Here is a 20,522-nt window from a genome sequence, read left to right on the forward strand (position 1 = left end):
ACATTACAGAAAACTTCCAAGCTGAACAAGATCAGGGAGGTCACCTAATAATCACGGCACCATGGAAAGAGTGCTGAATCTAGAGTCTGAGGATATGGGTTGTTCATCTGTAAAATATGGGTGGATAGCTGGACAAAATGACTTAAAAGTAATCTGGGGCTGGTAAAGGATTAACCAACAGACTCTGTGAACACACCTTTAAGTTTTTGCTGCATTATTAACCTTTTCTCTATCACTTTCTTGAATTTAGACCACAAACAAAATAATAAGCCAAGTCCTGATTTGTAGCACTTGCAGATTTCTGAGTTGCAAACATTCACAATGAAAAATTTAAAAATTGATTCTTCTAAGCCAGTAAGAACTGACTCCACCACTTCCTTGATCCATTTCTAATCTATAATCCTATTCTAATACCTTCACATGATAGGAAATTAAGGCCCCAAGAAGTAAAGTGATCTAATCAATATTACAGAGTTAATAGAAAAGATAGGACTATTAGTCAGGTGTTATGCCTAGCTCATAATAGGCACTTAGTGCAGTGGATAGAGTGCAATTAACCCTATTTGCCTCAGTTTCCTCATTTGTAAAATAAGATGGAGAAGGAAAGGGCAAACCAACCCAGTATTTTTGCCAAGAAAACCCCGAATGATATCAGGAAGAGTCAGGCACTACTGAAAATGACTGGACAACAACAAAGTAAATGTATATGAACTGACTGACTGACAGTCCAAGAGTCCTTTCCATTGGATCACTAAGCTTCTCTGTCTCACACCTAGATTATAACAATTATCCCTTAGCTCACTACCTCTGTTCCTTCATTTCCATACACAGCTATTACAGAAGCATCTTCATCACAATCTACTTTTACCACATTGCCCTTCTGTTCCAGAATCTACAATGGCTCTCTCTTGATTCATATCAGTTATTCCTATCACAGGATTTTTAACTTATTTTGTCTATTACATAGAACTGCTATCCAATCCAGATCAATCTTTTTTTTTTTTTCAGCACCTACTCCAACTGCCTGTCTCCTGCAACTTAATTATGTTTACCTTTATACCTTCAGACAGACTATTATTCTACCTGGAGCCTACATCACTCTCCTTAACCAATCCATATCTATCACCAAACTCAAAACTTACCTTGTTCAAAAAGATTTGATTACCATTACCCTATTGATTACTTTTTTTGTTGTTGTTTCATTTCTTTTAGGAATTTTCTAATTAATTTTTTACTATAACTTGCATTTGTTAATATTTCATTGGTAAGATTCCCTTACAGAAGCTAAGTGTCTCAGTGGATAGAGTGCCAAGCTTATCATCAGGAAGATTCATCTTCCTGATTTTGAATCTGACCTCAGAATCTTACTATTTATATGACCCTGGGCAAGTCACTTAACCTTATTTGCCTCAGCTTCCTCATCTGTAAAATGGCAAACCATTCCAGTATCTGAGTCATATAGGGATGGAATAATTGACCAATGACACAGATTCACTTGATTATTTCATGTATTATGATCCTTTCCCCCAACCACATAAGAAGCATGGAATAATTAAAGGAACCATAGCTTAGTTCCCAGATTCCAATGTAGTCTCTATTACTGCTGGTAAAATCACTTTGCATATATGGCACAGTTATATGCTGGTAAATGTTTAACAGCCAGCTCTGCAGAGGAAAACATATAGGGCAAGGTACATTATAATGTTTAATCTGGATTATTCCTATTTTTCCATCACTTTCTTAAGGCAAGATAAACAACAAAGCAATAAAGCAAGACCCAGTTGTGTCATTTGAAGATTACTGAGATATAAATCCTCATATTGAAAGTTTAGCAAAGGACTATTCTGATCCTATGCAAGCTGATCCAGGCACACTCTTGTTTTCTCATTTGCAAAATAAGGAAGCTGTACAAGATAATCTCTAGTGTGCTTCCAGCCTCAGTGCAGTGAGACCATGATTCCTGGATGGCACATTTCCTTGGCAACAAAGATTCTTGCATTTTTGGAGTTGTGGGTTATTATTCTTTAACGGTCAAATTACTCAGGAAAATACAATCTCATAGTCATTTTATGAAAGACAAATGCCAGATCAATATAATTTGAAAGGTTATGAAAAAGTGATCTATTTATTGATTTGGAACACTATGACTAGCAACTGATCATATCACTGCACAACTGGAATTTTTTTAAGTTTCTGAAATAATAATAATTTTCTTCTACAAACAGCCAGTTGACTCAGGTGCAATATTATAGCCTAAGTAGGAAGTCATTAATAGGACAGAGAAGAAAAGAGAGGACAAATGATAGCTAGAAGGACCAGTTTGATATTTGTTTTTCTTTTTTGGTGAGACAATTGAGGTTAAGTGACTTTCTCAGGGTCACACAGCTAGTAAAAGTCAAGTATCAGAGGCCAGATTTGAACTCAGGTCCTCTTGACTACAAGGTGGAGCTGTATCCACTGTGCCACCTAGCTGCCCAGGAACTTTATATTTCCTAAAGGAAATAGTGTTTTTCTTGAGGAAATTTTCTTGAGCCAGGTACAGGAAGCTGAGGTGTTGTCTTATATTATGACTGAAAGAAAGGAAAATCTGAGGAGGGGAAACCAATGTAGCAAAATATTCAAATAGTTTGTTTTTGTTTTTATTTTTTTGTTTTTAATATCATATGAGAGTCTGATACACAGAGTTCAATAGGAACAAAAGAACAAGAGACCAAAAGACATGAGGTGAGAGGGGGAACTTCGAGATTTTAAGACATTAAAGGTAGAACATTAATGAATGGGGGCAGCTAGGTGGTGCAGTGGATAGAGCTCTGGCCTTAGAGTCAGGAGGACCTGAGTTCAAACGTGACCTCAGACACTTAATACTTGCTAGCTATGTGACCTTGGGCAAGTCACTTAACCCCAATTGCCTCACTAAAAATTTTTAAAAAAAGAACATTACTGAATGATGTTATTTCTGCCATCTAGGTTTCAGAAGCAGAATAAACTTGAACTTTATTGGCATTAATGGGTTTTAAAGGATGATAGAAACATATTGTTGGATATATTGCTATTGCGTTTAGACCCAGCCTCCAGAACTTGTGGCTAACATCCTGAAGGCCCTCGGGCTGTTTGCAGACTGCCAAAGGATCTGTTCTATGTACAAAGGACGTTTTCCTCTACATTTTTTGCTGGCTGACTGAAATCCTTTGGCTTGCAGCAAGCAGCCAGAAGGTTATAAGCTCCCTAAGCCCCTAGTTGCACAGGCCTAGTTTAGACATTATGCCTTTTTAAAATTTATTTTTGCTGGACTTTACTTTCATCTTGGTAGGAAGCTTCCACTGAGGAACTCACTTTACTAACTTAAGTCTGAATGTACCTGTCTGAAAAAATTACTTGGAAGCACTAAACCAGTTAAATAATGTGCCAAGGATCGTGAAGATAGCATATACCAGAGAGGGGGAGTTGAACATGTTTCTTTCTGACTCTAAGTCCAGCTTTCTATACAATACAGCACGCTACTTCTAGCTTTGTATATATTAAGCTTTTAATAAATGTCTGCTAAATTGAGTTCAATGTTCATATAACCTATGATGGAGAGGGTGATGCAGTCATAATCAAGTCCAACCTGTTACCCTGATTGAAATTGATAAAATGAGAAAATCATAATTCTATTAAAAATTTCATGGCAAGCTTATTTAAAAAAAACCTCAATGTAACAATCACTGGCATTTATAAAACATTTTAAGGTTTTTAAACTTGAAATTCATCATTTCATTTGATCTTCACAACCAGACTGTGGATTAGGTGCTGATGACTCACCTCACTTAATACCTTCCTCTTTCTCCTCTTTTCCTTACCTTTTTTCCTTACCAGCCACACAAGCTGGACTCCTCGTATATTGCTTTTTGCATCTCTTTAGGTACAAAGTCCTCCCTTTCATTTAGCCATTAAAATTCTCATCCCTATACAACTCAAATTAAAGCCCTATTATAATCACTCATCCCTGATTATTCCTCTATTGCCCACTTCTTCTGTGACCTTTGGACCTTCTGCTCTATTACAAGCACTTCTGATACACTTTTCTCCCCTCCATCATTTCCACAAGTACTTCTTCCTTTAGTAGAAGAAACTATCTCACCTTTACTAACACCTAACTCCTTTCTAATGTTCAACTTCCCTCAAAAGCGACTTTCTTCTATTCAGTCAAAGTAACTGGACAATTCCTACTACTGAACCAAGAACATTCTTCTTCTACTATCTTTCAACAACTATTTTTCTTCAAGAACTCCCACCATCTATTTATACTGTCCTCTGCTTATTCTTAATTCTATTGTGTACCACCATTTAGAATATTCTCTCCTTTGATAAAGAATATATAGTACACAGCATTATTTCCCACCACCCCATTCAAATGTTTTCTGTGACTTTCCATACTTACCAGACAAAATCTACAATAGATTCCTGTTATTGAATGCCCTCTTTCTACTCAGCCTCCCCCAACTTAACAATCAATCAGTCTCTCATGTTTATTCACTTCACTCACCCTACATTAAATAGTGTGCTGAACTGGCCCATATCAATTCAAAAGAGCTAATTGTTAAATTTTCAGGAGTTTTGCAAACTGGTTGTTAAATATGGTAATTTAGTGAAAATACAACACAGTGTATTTTCAATACATCATTGTCTACTTTAAATGACTGTGGTTTTAATAATGTATATTTGAAAGCGAAAAATTCTGTTGTGTCCTGGTGGTATACAATGCTGAGAAGAAAATCTGAAGTACCTAAAATTATTAGAAAAATTTCCCAAAATCATCATTTACACTGCTTAAATCATTGATCACATTTATCATTGATGAATCAATATCTGAAATAAAATAAGTTAATCATTTTAAAATATTTCTGAATAAAATTCATTCTGTTTATCATGAATTTAACAAAACAATCAAACCATGTTATAATTGCTAAAGAATTAAAATTGCTAAAGAATTTGGATTGATCAGTTAAAATCAGTTAAATAATGGGGGCAAAGATGGGCAGCACATTGTTAACAAGTTACCACTCTTGTAGGTCACTCATATGCTATATTATATATGTATTTTTCTAATTCTTATTCTGGTTTGGCACAGAGATTATCTAACATTAATTTATTGCTAGATCTTGCTTTAATGATTGACATTTTTGTAGAATTTTAATTACTTTTCACTGCATTACAGTCAATATCAAACATCCAGAAAGCACAAATATTAATTAAATGTACCATAAGACTTTTGAAATATTTAAAGATTAATACAGGAAAGCATGAATCTCAAGTTGAAAATTGATTGCCAGATAGATTTAGTGACATTTCATATAATAAAAATAATAAATTTAATGCTTCTCCTAGGAATATGTTACTGGAAAATAAAATTCAACCCAGGAAATTATATCTCTTATTAATCAGAAATGATACCATTATTTATTATTTTCATTTGTTAGAATTATCTATTTGGTTTTATGAAGAACTGACTTTATTGTGAGTAGCTGACAAAAAAAGTTGAATCATTTAATTGAAATTTTACATCATAAAGTTGATTAAAATGTTTTGGGGGATTTTATAGATAATAATGTAACTATGAAAAGCTAAAAAGATAGCAAGATTGCTATCATGAGTGTTAAAGATGAAAGAAGTTTGAGTTTAATGACCATAATTTGTATGAGGGTGAGAAACTGTTTATCAGTAGATCATGTCAAATTTCATGAAAAAAATATACATACATATATGTATAAATATACACATGTATGCATATATATATGTATAAATATACACATGTATGCATATATATATGTATAAATATACACATGTATGCATATATATATATATATATATATATATATATATATAAACACAAGTGTTTGTATATGGATTGAAATGCAACTCCATTTGTCAAATCAAATCATCACTGAAGTGCAACCAGAGTTTGCTATGTATCCAGGTTTTCAAACATTTACTAGCATACCACTTTCTAAAATCCAACCAAATTTGAATATTTGCTTCTCCCCAAACACATCCTGATTTATATATCTTTATGCCTGTTCTGATCTTTCTCCCTCTATTTGAAATGTCTTTACCCTCTACATATCCTTTAAGGTGACTCAATTTCATTTTCCCATGTGTTCCACATTTGTTCCAAAATCTCCTCCCTGGGTCTTGCTCCCCATTCCCCGAGGTGCCATTTGCCTCCAGTGGTTCCAGCTCTCTTTTTCCCAATATAAGATGAGTAGACTTTTTAAGAAGCAAATCCCCCATGCCACATTCAGTGTAAATTCCCCATCTCCCTTCAAAGATCATTTCTTTTCACCCATAGGAGCCTTCATCAGTGGGTCCCTCTCCCACCACAAAGAAGACCTCCTTCCTTCCCCTACTCCTTTTCAGTCCTTCCTCCCTTCTCCTCCTCATTCACTCCTCTGTGGTCTTTCCTCTTTCTGAGACCACAGAAGCTACCTTCCCCTCATTGTTGTCCTTGATTTGACCCCAGGCCATCACATATTCATTTCTAGCTACTTGTTCTCTTCCTTCCCTTTTTATGTACCCTCCAGTATTGTAATATAGTATAAAACAAAACACCCATAATGATTTAAGTGAAGGTGTGATGACAGCTTTTTTTTTTTTTACACAATCCCCCTATATGCCTCTTCACTCTTATCAGATTTCCACCTTCACCCCTCTCTCCTTGTGTACATTTAGAAAGAAGTCAGTTACTGGTGTCTCTGTTATTACTCTCCTGCTGTTGTTGTCTTTGACTGTACTGCATTTCTGTTGTCTGAGGTATTCAAGAAGCAAATAATCTCTGCAGTTCTGTGTTTTTTTTTCCTAAAATAATGTTTCAAATACTTCTTTATCATTGAACTTCCTTACTTTTTCATGCACAGTTAAACTCAACTTTGCAAGGTAGGTCAGTCTGGACCAAATGCTGAGTTCTACTGCTGTTCATAATATATTTTCCATTCCCTCCTCCTTGTCCTAATGGGTACAGAATAGTCTTTCATCTTTCAGATTTGCTTATTTCCTTTCCTTTGTATTTGAAGGTCTTTCTCCTGATCACTCAAAGAATTTGTTACTTTTGCCTTGAATTGTTGCATTTAACGACCATATGTTATGGAGTTTATACTTTTTTCCCTTTGTTTTCTGGAAGTGATCTGTGAATTATTTTAATTCATATTTTTCTATGTTCAGAATTTCTGAGTTCTTATCTATTATTTCCTTCATTGTGATGTTAAAGTTGTTTTGTTTTGTATTTTTGGTCCTATTATATTTTTCTGGGAGATCTATGATCCCTAAGTTATCTCTCCCTCATCTTGTCTTTGAGATCTATAAGTTTTATTGGCATAGTAAGCATATTTTCTTCTAATGTATTTTTCTTCTTCTCTTTTTCTAGGTTGTCCTTCACTTCTCTCTTTTTGCATTCCTAATCTATTATTCTCTGTTTTATTTCTGTGGTTAGACTTGTCATTGAAGATTACAGTTGTTCTATTATGCCCATTATTTTTTCCTGTGCAAGTCATATTTTTTTTTCTCTCGTAATGCTCATGTGTCCTTTGAACCACTCAATAATAGCATATTGTGCTTCCAGATACTCCTCAAATTCAACATGATCCTCTGTCTCTTCAAGTATTGGAGTATTTTCCTTTGTTTTACAAAATTTGTTCATAGATGCCTTAACTTGTTTACTAGATGTGGAGATAACCTTTCTGTTACTGTTTTTTTCTGTTGATTTCTGTTTATGTTCAAGGTTTTTGAGTTTTCTTATTCCTGAAATCTTTGGCAATTTCCCCCCTTTACTTTCATCTATCCCTCATTTTCTGACTCTCTCCTTTTTGATTATGGTTTTCTTGGAGATTAGATCTCAAAGTATTCCTACCTACTCCAACAATGGGAAATTTATAGTTCAGCAGTCTAGGTCTTGACCCCAAGTGACTTTTTGTTATGATCTTTTGCTTAGGCTTAACAGAGCACCACTAATCCACTTTCACCCCACAAGTTTCCTCTCCTTGTGTCCCTTATTCCTCCATTCCTTAGTTCTTTTGCCCAGCATTGGCAGCTTAGAGTTTTGCAGTGCTGGGGCTATTGGGTTATGACCTACCAGGCTTTTGCTCCTGTGGGACTACAGCTATTTAGCCATCTGATCCATGGACAAATTTCCATATCCTAAAAGCAGTTTCTCACTGGCACTGGAAAGAGGGAAGGGGGCAGGGATTTGTAGGAGTGTTTTGTTGTAGGTCTGTGTTGTGTCTTTGAATCTGCTAGTGCAACTTTGCTGCCTGTAACATGAGGGGCATGGAAGAAATACAGAATAAACTCAAGGTCAGTGAGTATCAGTCCAGAGTTGATTTTAAGCCTTTTGGATTCTGGATGTCTTAAACACTGGTGATAGTTGAAGTTGCATTATCTTTAGTGCATAATTTCTGCTTTGAACAGGTTTAAGAAGTCATAGGAATCAGGAAAAAGTTTAGTCTTCTATCTTGCCATTCATGTGACCTGGCTGTCTGGAAAATGCTAATTAATGAAGTTAATTTTAGGAAAGATTGTAGGATCATAGATTGAGTGCTGTTAGGAACCTTAGAGACCATCAAGTTCAATATACTCATCTAACAGACATGAACATGAAGGCTGAAAGAGGCTAATAGACGTGCCCATAATTATGTTGGAAGTAAGTATCTGACATGAGATTTGAATTTGGATCTTCCTGTCTCTAAGTCTAATTCCCTATTCACTGCATCCTATGGATATTAAGCAATTGAAGCAAATCCAGAGGAGGCCAATCAGATTAGGAAAAAGACTAGTATCCCTAACATATCAAAATTTATTGAAGATAATTTGGATGTTGAAACTGGAGAAAAGGTGACTTAAGGGATATATTATTTCTTTCTCTAAGTATATGAAATTTGAAATGTGGAATAAAGGTAAGACTTATTTGTTTTGTGTGACCCTACGAGGCAGAGAATTAAAATCAAACAGGTCTAACTTGCAGAGAAATCGTTTTCACCTTGATGAAGGGAAAATCTCACTAATGATTAAAGCAATACAATAATAGATTGGACTGACTTAGGAGGCATTATGCATCATCATCATCATTATCATTATCATCTACATAGTGCTTTAAAATTTGCAAAGAACTTTATATATGCAGTTTCATTTGATCTTCAAAACAATCTTGTGAGATAAATTCTGTTATTATCCCCTTTTTATAGAAAAGGAAACAAAGAAGAGAGATTTAAGCGATGTGTCCAAGGTCACATAGCCAGTATGTGTCTGAGGCAGAATTTGAACTCAGGGCTTCTTGACTCCAGTGCTCTATCCTCTACACCAGGTAGCTGCCAACCATTACTTGAGCTCTTTAAATAGTGGAAATATGAGGAGAAGGGATACCTGTTCAGATATGGGTTGGACTAGATGGCCTTTAAAATCCATTTGAACACTAAGATTCTATGATTTTTGATGAACATCTATAGGATCACATAATATTAGTATCAGATCTTAGAAATCATTTAACACAGCTAAATGTGTAATTTATCATTGCACACTTAGGGACATTGAGATCCAGAAAGTAGAAGCGATTTGCTTAAGGTTAAAAAAAACAAAAACAAAAACAGAAATCTAATTTGTGGAAAAGCCAGGACTGCAGCAGCTCAGGTCTCCAAACTCTGGTCCAGTATTTGTGCCATGACAGCAAGTATAAAAGGGTTCTTGATTATTTGGCGGAGCCTGAAATGGATGGCATTGCCAAGGCAAGACATCTGCTGAGGTCAGACCCAAAGAGAAAAATGTTATGTTCAAGGTTCACTTGTTAACCTGGGTATTCTGTATATGATCAATATAGAGAGGTCCCTATTAGTATGAAAAATGAATCCCTGATTTGGTCACATAACAGTGAATATTTCCATTGGGATGGAACGAATTACATAATTTTACATAATTATAGCTTCTAATAATGTATATTTGAATATGTGCAACAACTTCTGGGGAGTCATTATTCTCACTAATTGGGACATACCCCTCAGATATCTTTTTAGTCCCAGATGCTGTTAGTAGGGCCAATTGATACCCCTGGATCCAGTAGTTCATGGCTGGTAGTTCTAAAGCAATGATAAATGAGAAAGGAGAAAAAAGAAGAAAGGACAAGGAAAGGAGATGGTGAAATAAGTGGAAGATGAGTGAGCAAGAGTGAAAAGAAAAGCAACAGAAAGGGAGAAAGAACCAAGGTTTGCATGTTCCTGCCCAGGACAGAGATCATAGAATTAAGCAAAAAGATGCTTCAGGACCCAAAAGAACATTCATGTCCTCTGAATTCAAGACTGTGAAAATAGTGATTCCATCTGCTCACATGTGAATGGTAAAGCACAAACACACACACATACAGTACATATTTAAGAAATTTTCTCTTTAGAAGATCTTTTTTTTATGTTGCATAAAACCTGAATACTTCTGTCAGATCAACATTTGTTAAGCTCTTAATCTAAAATGACAGTAAAAAGAACATTTGGAAGATTGACAGGCAAACATTTAGGAAGGGAACACCTTGACAAATCCTCCAGGGGGTTTTTGTTGTTGTTGTCTTTAACAACTTCTGATAAAAAAGGGATAATTTTGAAGCATGTGAGCCAGATTCCAGGCAATATAAATAAGAGTCCAGCTAATCAACAGCGTGGTAGTTTACAGTGATGTTAGTAACACTGTGATGGATGTTTCTAGGAAGAAAGAAGGAACAGGATAAGGGCTTAAGCATTTAAAATATGTTTCTTATTTAAAAGTACTTAGACCTCCTAAAATTACCCACAAGATCTGTTAATACCCTTTGTGTATATTTTCAAAGGCTTAAAGGCAGGAAATATTTTCTTTCTTAATAGTAAATCAGTATAGGTAAGACCTGGAGATCAGTGGGGAAAATTAATAAGGAAAAGAAGTCCAGATGCCTACTATGAGAGAATTAGAAAATTGTGCAACTGATCAAATTTGATTTTTTTAATAAACATAAAAGCAATCTATGCCAAAATATTTTGAAGTCCCTAGGTCAAGCCCATTACTTTCAGTGAATATTTCATATAAGAACATTTTACTATTAGAAAAGAATTAGAACATTATAATTTGAGTTCATGAAATTGAGAAATAACTTATGCCAGTGTCTTTCACTTTCTTAATGATGATTTCCTATTAATACGTAATTGCCCTCCTTCACAGTATAGAATCTAGAACTTAGCCCAAGTCATTTCTGATTGCTTTTCCTTGAGCTCTCACATAATTCCTAAATTGCTAATGCAATATACAGTGCTTTTCCTTAACCATGTCCAATTTAGAACTTTGTTTTCTCAAGTATTAGCCTATGTCTCTGTTTTGGGAAGTTTTTTTCAAGGTTTTATACTTTCTGTTATATAATGGTGACCCTCTTCTATAATGGAATCTGCTTTATTCTTTTCAGAGTATAGAAGGGTCTAAACTAAAGTCACCTACAGTTTACTGGTACTCTTAGTTAGATTTGGGGGAGAGATAATAATTAGTACACTATTAGCTGTCCTTCCATGTTTGTTCTCTTGTCCTTTTCTCGTTATCTACTTCTTGTTCCCATTCTTCCTCAAGACATTTACCCAGGACAAAACTATCCATTATGGAATTCTTTATTCCACCACTCTTCAGTACTCTATTTCCCTACCCTTGCCTGAACTCATTTTGGAAGTACCTCCTCATTCTCACCATTACCATCCATGCTGGTCTTCAAGTCACTGACAGCCCAAATTGCTCTGAATTCAAGTTCAATTTCCCAGTTCAAATAACATGGATGCCATTGTCTCCTCCCGTGTGGATGGGTGTAGCAAGAAGCAAAGAGAAAATTTTTTTAAAAAATGCTTCAATCTGCACTCAGAGTTCATCAATTGTCACTCTGGAGGTGGATAGCATTTTTCATCATGAGTCTTTGGAACCGTTACGAATCATTTTATGGATTAGAGTATCTTAAGTCTTTTACAGTTGATTACCATTATACTATTGCTGTTACTGTATACAATTTCTTCTAGTTCTGCTCACTTCACTTTGCATCAATTCATATGTCTTCCCAGGTTTTTCTAAAACCTTCCCTCCTTGCCATTTCTTATAGCAAAATAGTATTCCATCACAATCTTTTACCACAATTTGTTCAGTCATTCCCTAATTAATGGGTAGCCTTTCAATTTCCAATTCTTTGTCACCCCAAAAAATCTGCTATAAATATTTTTTGTACATATGAGTCTTTTTTATTTATAAAAAAAAATTGACGGGATACAGACCTAATAATGATATTTCTGGGTCAAAGGATATAGCCTTTTGGGGATGGATCCCACATTACAGAAAGTTAAACCAGTTCATAACTACACTAACAGTGAATTAGTGTCCTACTTTTCCATATCCCCTCCAATATTTATAATGTTCCTTTTCTGTCATGTTAGTCAATTTGATGGGTGTGAAGTAGTACCTCAGAGATTACTCTATTTCAATGATCCTCTTTTCTACAATTATTTTCTGCTATGCTCTTTTCAGAACGTCTTATTTACTGCAGCCAGAGAGGGAAGATTATCATTCATGAGATGGGTGTCATGAACTCAGCTGGTAAGAGGAGACACCACAACCGCTTGTGGATTTTTTTTTCTAGTCAGTCTTGTTTGTACTTCTCAGTTTCAGGTACAAGAGGTAAACTCCAGAAGAGCTGGGGTTTGAGTCACGGTGACCTGGAAGCCAGAATTGCATTAGGATGGGGCAGCAAGCCAGTCCAGCATAGAAGCCATGAAAATCCAGGGTATCTGGGATTTGGGGCAGAGAAGGGTTTTGGACTTGGAATTGAGACTATTCTATTGGACCTATTCTATTGGAGCCCTTCTCTTCCCAAAAGACTGAGGTGGTTAAGGGAAGAAGAATTATGCCCCCCCCACACATTTTGGTGGAGTAAATTAGAATATTTGTGATCTTATCTTTGAATAATAAATATTTCCCTAAGAAAATTCAACTATAAGTAGATAAATGAAACAAGTGTGATAAATAAACCCTTACAATTAAGGAAAATCATTACTGTGGGCTGGAATCATTTGCAATGAACGTAGACAATACCTTCCAACCAATTTTCCTAAGAGTAATAGAGAAACATGAGGAGGACTGAAATTAAACCTATCTGAACATCAGGCAGTGGGTGACAGGTAGCATGTGTTACACGTTCATCTCTCCCATTTCCCTCTTGGGTAAGGGAGGTTAAAGGTTACATAGTAGAGGGGGAACAACCTAAGATATTGGAACAGAAGGAGCAACCCAACAAAATCATTTTAATACTCCTCTCCAAATACCTTGAGAATAAGACCTCAAATCAAATTCTAGAGTGGCTTATACAACCAGCCTAAAACAAGTTGGAAGGCTAGATTTGTGACACCAGAGTGGGGACAAACCTGAATCAAACTTGGCAGCACCAACAGCTGTGGGCCTGGGAAGTGGCAGCTGCATCAGCTGCTCTATCAGCTGCTCTCAGCTCAAAGATGGTGGGGAGCAGACAACTGGTAAGAAAGAAATTACAAGGGACAGTTTATTAGCACTGGGCACAGTAATTGGAGATATCTGGCAACTTCATTACCCATATGCAGTTCTGGATTACATTTATAGGGCAGAAGAGTGCTTGTGGTAAATAAAAAAGGACCAGGAGCACTGGTTACAGTTCCCAGGCAAAGAGGATCACCAGCACTTGTGGCTGCAAAAGAACATGGACCCTTCCTAGGTAAAGACTTGAATGCAGAACAGAAGAGAAGTGACAACATCTCTTTCAAGTTCATGCCACCAAAAACCTGCACTCACAGAACTAGCTCTGAAAACAGCACCACCTAAAAGTCTGAAGTTTGGGACAGTGCCTCCCCACACCCAGATGAGTAGAGCTCAACTATAAAACCAAGTACAAAGTCAAAAAATAGACTGTAAATATGAGCAAACAACAACACAAAAGACCAGAACCATATAAATGTATTATGATATCAGAGAAAAATAAGACATAAACACAGAAGAAGATAAAAATGTGAAAACAGCTACAAGCAAAGCCTTAAAAATGGAAAGTGGACACAAGCCTAACAAGAATTCAAGGAAGAGTCCATGGAATATATGAGTGGCAAATGAACAATTAAGAAAAGAAATGAGACTGATGCAAGAAAAGTATGAAAAAAAATAACAACTTTGTTTTAGAAACAAAAAAAATATGCAAAAGAAAATACCTCCAAAAGTGAAATTGGCCAAATGGAAAAGGAGGCAAAAAAGCTCAAGGAGGAAAATAAATCCTTAAAAATTAGAATTGTGTAACTAGAAGCTATTGGCTCCATGAGACATGAAGACACAACAAAACAGTCAAATGAATGGGGAAAAAAAATAGAATATGTGAAATATCTCATCAGGAAAAAAAATTCACTTGGAAAATAGGTCAGGAAGAGATAATGTCAGAATTATTAGACTGCCTGAAAGCCAAGATCAAAAAATAGAAACTTAGAATCATGGAGGAAAATAGAAATTGAAGGAATCTATCAATCATTTCCTAAAAGAGATTTTAAAATGAAGATACCCAGGAATATTATACCTAAATTTCAGAATTCTCACTTTAAAGCGAAAATATTGCAAGCAGACTGAAAGAAGCATTTACATATTGTGGGGCCATAGTCAGGTTTAGCACCTTCCATGTTAAAGATCTTAAGGTCTTTAAATATAATATTCTGGAAGACAAAAAAGCTAGAATTTTATCTTGGTATACCATGCAAGATGTTGGTCTATGCCTAGTTTCTGCCATACTATCAGGTATAGACCAAACGTTGTATACCAAGATAAAGTCAAAATGGTTATATGATTTAGATATAAATACTAATACTATAAGCAAACTAGAAGATCAAGGAATAGTTTACCTGTGAGATCTATGGAGAAGGGGAAAATATGAACAAAACAAGAGAGAGAACATTATGAAATGCAAAATGGACGCTTTTGACTGCATTAAATTGAAAAGTTTTTGCACAAACAAAGCCAATGTAACAAAAATTAGAAGGGAAGCAAAAAGCTGTGAAACAATTAATATAGCCAGTGTCTCTGATAAAGGACTCATTTCTAAAATATATAGAGAACTGAGTCAAATTTATAGGAACACAAATCATTTCCCAATTGATAAATAGTCAATGGATATGAACAGGTAGTTTTAAGATGAAGAAATTAAAACTATCTGTAGTTATACAAAAAAAAATGCTCAAAATAACTATTGATTAGAGAAATGCAAATAAAAACATCTCTGAGGTACCACACCACACCTATTATATTGGCTAATATGATGAAACAGGAAAATGATAAATGCTGGAGAAGATGTGGGAAAATTGGAACACTAATGCATTGTTGGAGTTGTGAACTAATCCAACCATTCTGGACAGTAATTTGAAAGTATCCTCAAAGGACTATAAAACTGTACATACCCTTTGACCCAGTAACACCACTTCTAGGGCTGTATCCTAAAGAGACCATAAAAATGGGAAATGTACCCACGTGTACAAAAATATTTATAGCAGCTCTTTTTGTGGTGGCCAAGAAGTAGAAATTGAGGGGATGCCATCAATTGGGGAATGGCTGAACAAATTGTGCTATAGGAGTTATAATGGAATACTAGTATGCTGTAAAAAATGATGAGCAGGCAGAACTTATATGAACTGATATTAAATGAAGTGAGCAGAATCAGGAGAACATTGTACACAGAAACAGCAAGCTTTTGTGATGACCAACTTTGATAGATTTAGTTCTTCTCAGCAATACAAGAATCTGAGACAACTCCAAAAGACTCATGATGGAAAATGCTATCTACACCTAGAGATGGAATCATGGAGTCTCAATGCAGATCAAAGCATACTATCTGCTCTTTCCTTTCTTCTATTTTGTTTTGTTTCTTCTTTCTCATGGTTCTTCCTAGTGGTTCTAATTCTTCTTCACAACATGACTAATGTGAATATATTTAATATGAATGTATACGTATAGCCTATATCAGATTGCAAGTCATGTTGGGATGGGGGTATGGGAGAGAGGGGAAGAAAATTTAGAACTCAAAATTTTATGAAAGTGAATGTTGAAAGCTAAAAATAAATAAATGAATAAATGAATGAATGAATAGAAAAAAATAAAGTTCATCAATTCTTTATTTTTTCTATTACATCCATACCATGATATTCCATTGACCATAACCACTCCCAACCAGAACTCTCTCCTCTAACAAAGAAATAACTGTAACAAAAACACCAATCTATGCTCAAAGTACCTTTCCCTCTCTTTGAAGAAGATCAATCAGTTCCCTATGACAAGAATGTTATTGCAATACTCAGAGCTTGACTTCTTTTTAGCACTATTTTTATTTCCATAATTTTAGCCATTGATCCAAAATTATTTTCCAATGATTCCTCATCTCTCATTACTATCTTTCTCTAAAGAATAACAAAAAGACAGAATGAATTTTAGAATGGTAAGCACCTCAGATTCCATCTAGTACAAGACATCCTTGAGTCCTAAAGCTTTCTATAATATAGGTGACAAGTGGTCATCCAGCCTTTGCTTGAAGACTTTTAATGAATGTGAACCCCTAACTCCATATCTCCATAGCAGCTCATTGCTCTTCTAGAGAGTTCTAACTGTTAATAAGATTATGCTGACATGGAATAAGTTTTTCCATAGAATTATAAATATTATTGTCCTGTAATGGAAGATTTTTGTAAAATTTTCTGTTTCTAATTTCATTTATTTTTAAAAAATATTAAATTCTTGATTTCTAAATTATTTCCCTTCTTCCAGCCCCTCCCTCCCTTATCCGCTGAGAAGGCAAGCAATATAACACAGATTATACATGTGAAATCATGTAAAACATACTTCTGTATTTACCACTACACAAAAAAACCCCAAGAAAAATAAAGTGTGGAAATTATATTTTAATATGCACTCATAGTTCATCAGTTTTCTGTTTCTTGAGATGATTAGCAATTTTCATAATGAGCTCTTCCAAACAGTCTTAGATCATTGTATGGATTAGAATAGTTAAGTTTTTCATATACGATCATCATTATAATATTACTGTTACTATGTGCAATGATCTCCCAATTCTATTTGTTTCAATTTGCATCAGTTCATGTGGGTCTTTCCAGGTTTTTCTGAAACTATCCACCTCATCCTTTCTTAAAAACACATTAGTTGTTATAGCATTGCAACAGCCACACCCCAGTTAACCAATTTGGCAAATGGGATAAATCAGGCTGTGGGTAGCTGACAAGCTTTAAATCAGTAATGAATTAGAGGGATGCCTGTCCCAAGTATGTGAAGACTTCTCCCCGTATGGTGGGTGAATGAGAACGATTTGTTCCAAACAGTCATAAGGGTGGCTGAAGTAAGCACTGTGGAATGCTTACAGCTTGGTAAGAGATCAAAGATGCCAATGTTACCCATTATATTCCCTGCTATTGCCAGTTGGCCTGACTTTTGTCTTGCCACTGGACTTTGATGACTCTGTAAGAAAGAATAAGGCTTATGATTTGTGAAACTCTGCCTCATTTAAATGCAATTCATGTACAAGTCAAGCTATCATTCATTCACGATTTCATTGTTCTTCAAAAATTAAGGACAAATGACCACAATTCCATCACAATCATGTACCACAACTTATTCAGCCATTTCCCAATTGATGGGCATCCCTTCCATTTCCAATTCTTTGCTACCGCACAAAGTTCCTATAAATATTTTTGTACATATATGCCATTTTCTCTTTTCTTTGATCTCTTTGGGGCTACAGATCTAGTAATATTATTGCTGGATTAAAGGGTATGTATATTTTATAGGCCTTTGGACACAGTTCCAAATGATTCTTCAAATGATTAGACCAGTTCACAACTCCGCTAACAGTTTTGTAGTGCACTTATTTTTCTATGTGCCCTCTAGTTCACTTAGGCAGTAAATGTTGCTTCAAGAGAATTAATTTGGCCTGTAAGGATACATGGCATGTTCACACAGAATTTCTGAATCTTAAAAAAATTTCTAGTCTAACCTATACCTGAATACCAGTCTCTCCTATGATGTCCTCCAAAATGGGCATCCAGCTTGTATGTGAAGACCTCTGAGCTTGGAGGGTATCAGCAGTAGCCCATTACACTTTGGAGAGAACTCTAAATTGCAAGATCTTTTTTCCTTTTATGCCTAAATTTCTAATTTCCAGTCATGGAAAGTAAGGAATTCCATTTAGGATTCTATTCCGTTCCTTAATCCATTGGGATTAAAGAATCCCAAAATGAATCCCTGTTTCTACACCCTGGGACCAAGCTCAGAGTGTGGTGGAGAGAGAATAAAGCAAAACCATCATACTTAGCAATTATAACTAACAGAACACATAGTATTCTTCAGGTATACCTTACCATTTCTTGATAAAGAGAGATGAAGAATGTTTTAACATCAGTTATCTTTAAGACAGTTCTTTGGTATTCTCTGTTAACACCTAGTAGAGTTGTAATTTATGGAAAAAAATGTTAGATTCAAATGTATTGAATTATCCTTGTGGTAAATTAGTAGAACATAAGAAAGGAGAAACATTAGGTGATCAGAGCTCTAGAATACAATTGAATTTGCCTCTTACTGCTAGGTAATTTAGGAAAAGTCATCATTCTTTAATAATGAGAAAATGAAAGCCACTAGGACAACAAAAAAAGGAGAAAAAAAAGAAAGATCGTAGTAGTCAGGGCTAGGTGTTGACATTATTTTTTTTACTTCTCTACAGGTTTCCACTTTAGAAATATCAAGAAATAATGAGGGGTATTATGCAAACAAGCAGTATATGTGCCACTTTACTGCAGTAGGTAACCAGTACCCCAATATCATCTTTCCTACAGAAGAGTTATTTTGTTTATTATTTAGTGCATTGCCTAGCAAGTTTAAAATGTATACCAATAAATCCATTGCATATGCTAAAAAGGATATCTTTCTGAAAGGAAGAACCAGCTCAGCTCTAAATGTTCTGTAGTCTGAAAGCTCTTTTATATCTCCTTTCCCTGAAACAGCAACTTTGTATCTATTTCCACTGGACTCAGTAATTAATATTATGCAAAATGGCTTTACTTCACTGGGGCAGGGATATCATATGTTATAATCTAAATGAAGCTCAAGGCATACTTTAAATGTTAACCGTTTCTCAGCAGGAGGCTGGGAGTTCTAAAGGCACCTTTTGGCCCATCAGGAATGTATTTGTTTTAGGTAATTAAGAGGTAAGTGAAATAATATCTACTGTACTGAGCTATCCTTAACAAAATTTCTTTAAAGAGGACAAGTATATAATTTTTAGGTATAATTTAGGAAATTTAAATACATAGTGATCTCCTAATGGACACAAATCCCAAGAAGGTTAAAAACAGAAAGAAAGGTAGTGTGACATGTACCAGGACATTCATAATAGCAATTTTGATAGTTGAAAATGAACTAGAAACAAATAGGGCACCCACTGATCCCTCAGTTGGAGAATGGTTGAAGAAGTTGAAGTATATTATGGAAATGGAATATGATGTTAATTTCAGAAACAACAAATGTGAGGAATCTAGAAGAAAATATGGAAAGACTTAAATGAGTTGATACAGAGTGAAGTAAAGAAAAATGCAGGTATATACTGTGCAATGACAATAGTAATGCAAATACAAACAACACTGAAAGTCAGTCCAACTCAGATTAATAATAACTGAAATTCTTGGTCCAGGAAAACAGAAGGCGAAACAAATTTTTCTTTTTCTGTGAAGTAGCAGGGTAGGGATATAGAATGTCACATACATTGTCAGACGTGGTTAGTTAGTCACTTGTTTTTGTGCTTACTTTTTCTTTGGTAAATTGGAGATTAACAGTAGCAAGGGGAATAAAATATGAAATATATATGTTACAAAAACAAAAGGAACCAATACAACTCTAAAAAATAAGGAGGCCATCGCAACTTTATTTGATTGTGATTGAATTGAGCCCCAAAAGATTACTTCCCTTCGAGCATTCTATGGGCCAGCTCAACTAGACTTTTATAAGAAATGTATATTCTTGCTAATTAGCTAATGATTGAAACTGTGGTATGAAATGCCTCTTATTTGCTATTGTTTCCTTTTTTTGTTCTTTGCGTAAATTACTTCTCCATGAATTTCAGTTTTCTTATCTATAAAGTAATGTGATTGAATTAGATAATTTCTAAGGGTCTGTCTGCTCTTATTCTAATATATTTTAGTTCATTGTTGTTGTATTTTTAGTTTCTAATTGTCTCCATCCCTCCCCACCCTGCACTACAGAAGCCCACCATTTGACACATATAGATATATATATGCATAGCTATATATCTATATACATATATGCACATATGTGTCTATATGTATACATACATACATATACATCCATGCTATGCATCTATGAATACTTCTATTTATTAGTTCTTTTTCTGGATGTGGATAACATTTTCCTTCATACGTCTTTGTAGCTGATTTGGATATATACATATATACATA

The sequence above is a fragment of the Phascolarctos cinereus genome, unplaced genomic scaffold (genome assembly GCF_003287225.1).
Source record: "Phascolarctos cinereus isolate Bilbo 61053 unplaced genomic scaffold, phaCin_HiC Scaffold_4;HRSCAF=312, whole genome shotgun sequence".
NCBI classification, from domain to species: Eukaryota; Metazoa; Chordata; class Mammalia; order Diprotodontia; family Phascolarctidae; genus Phascolarctos; species Phascolarctos cinereus.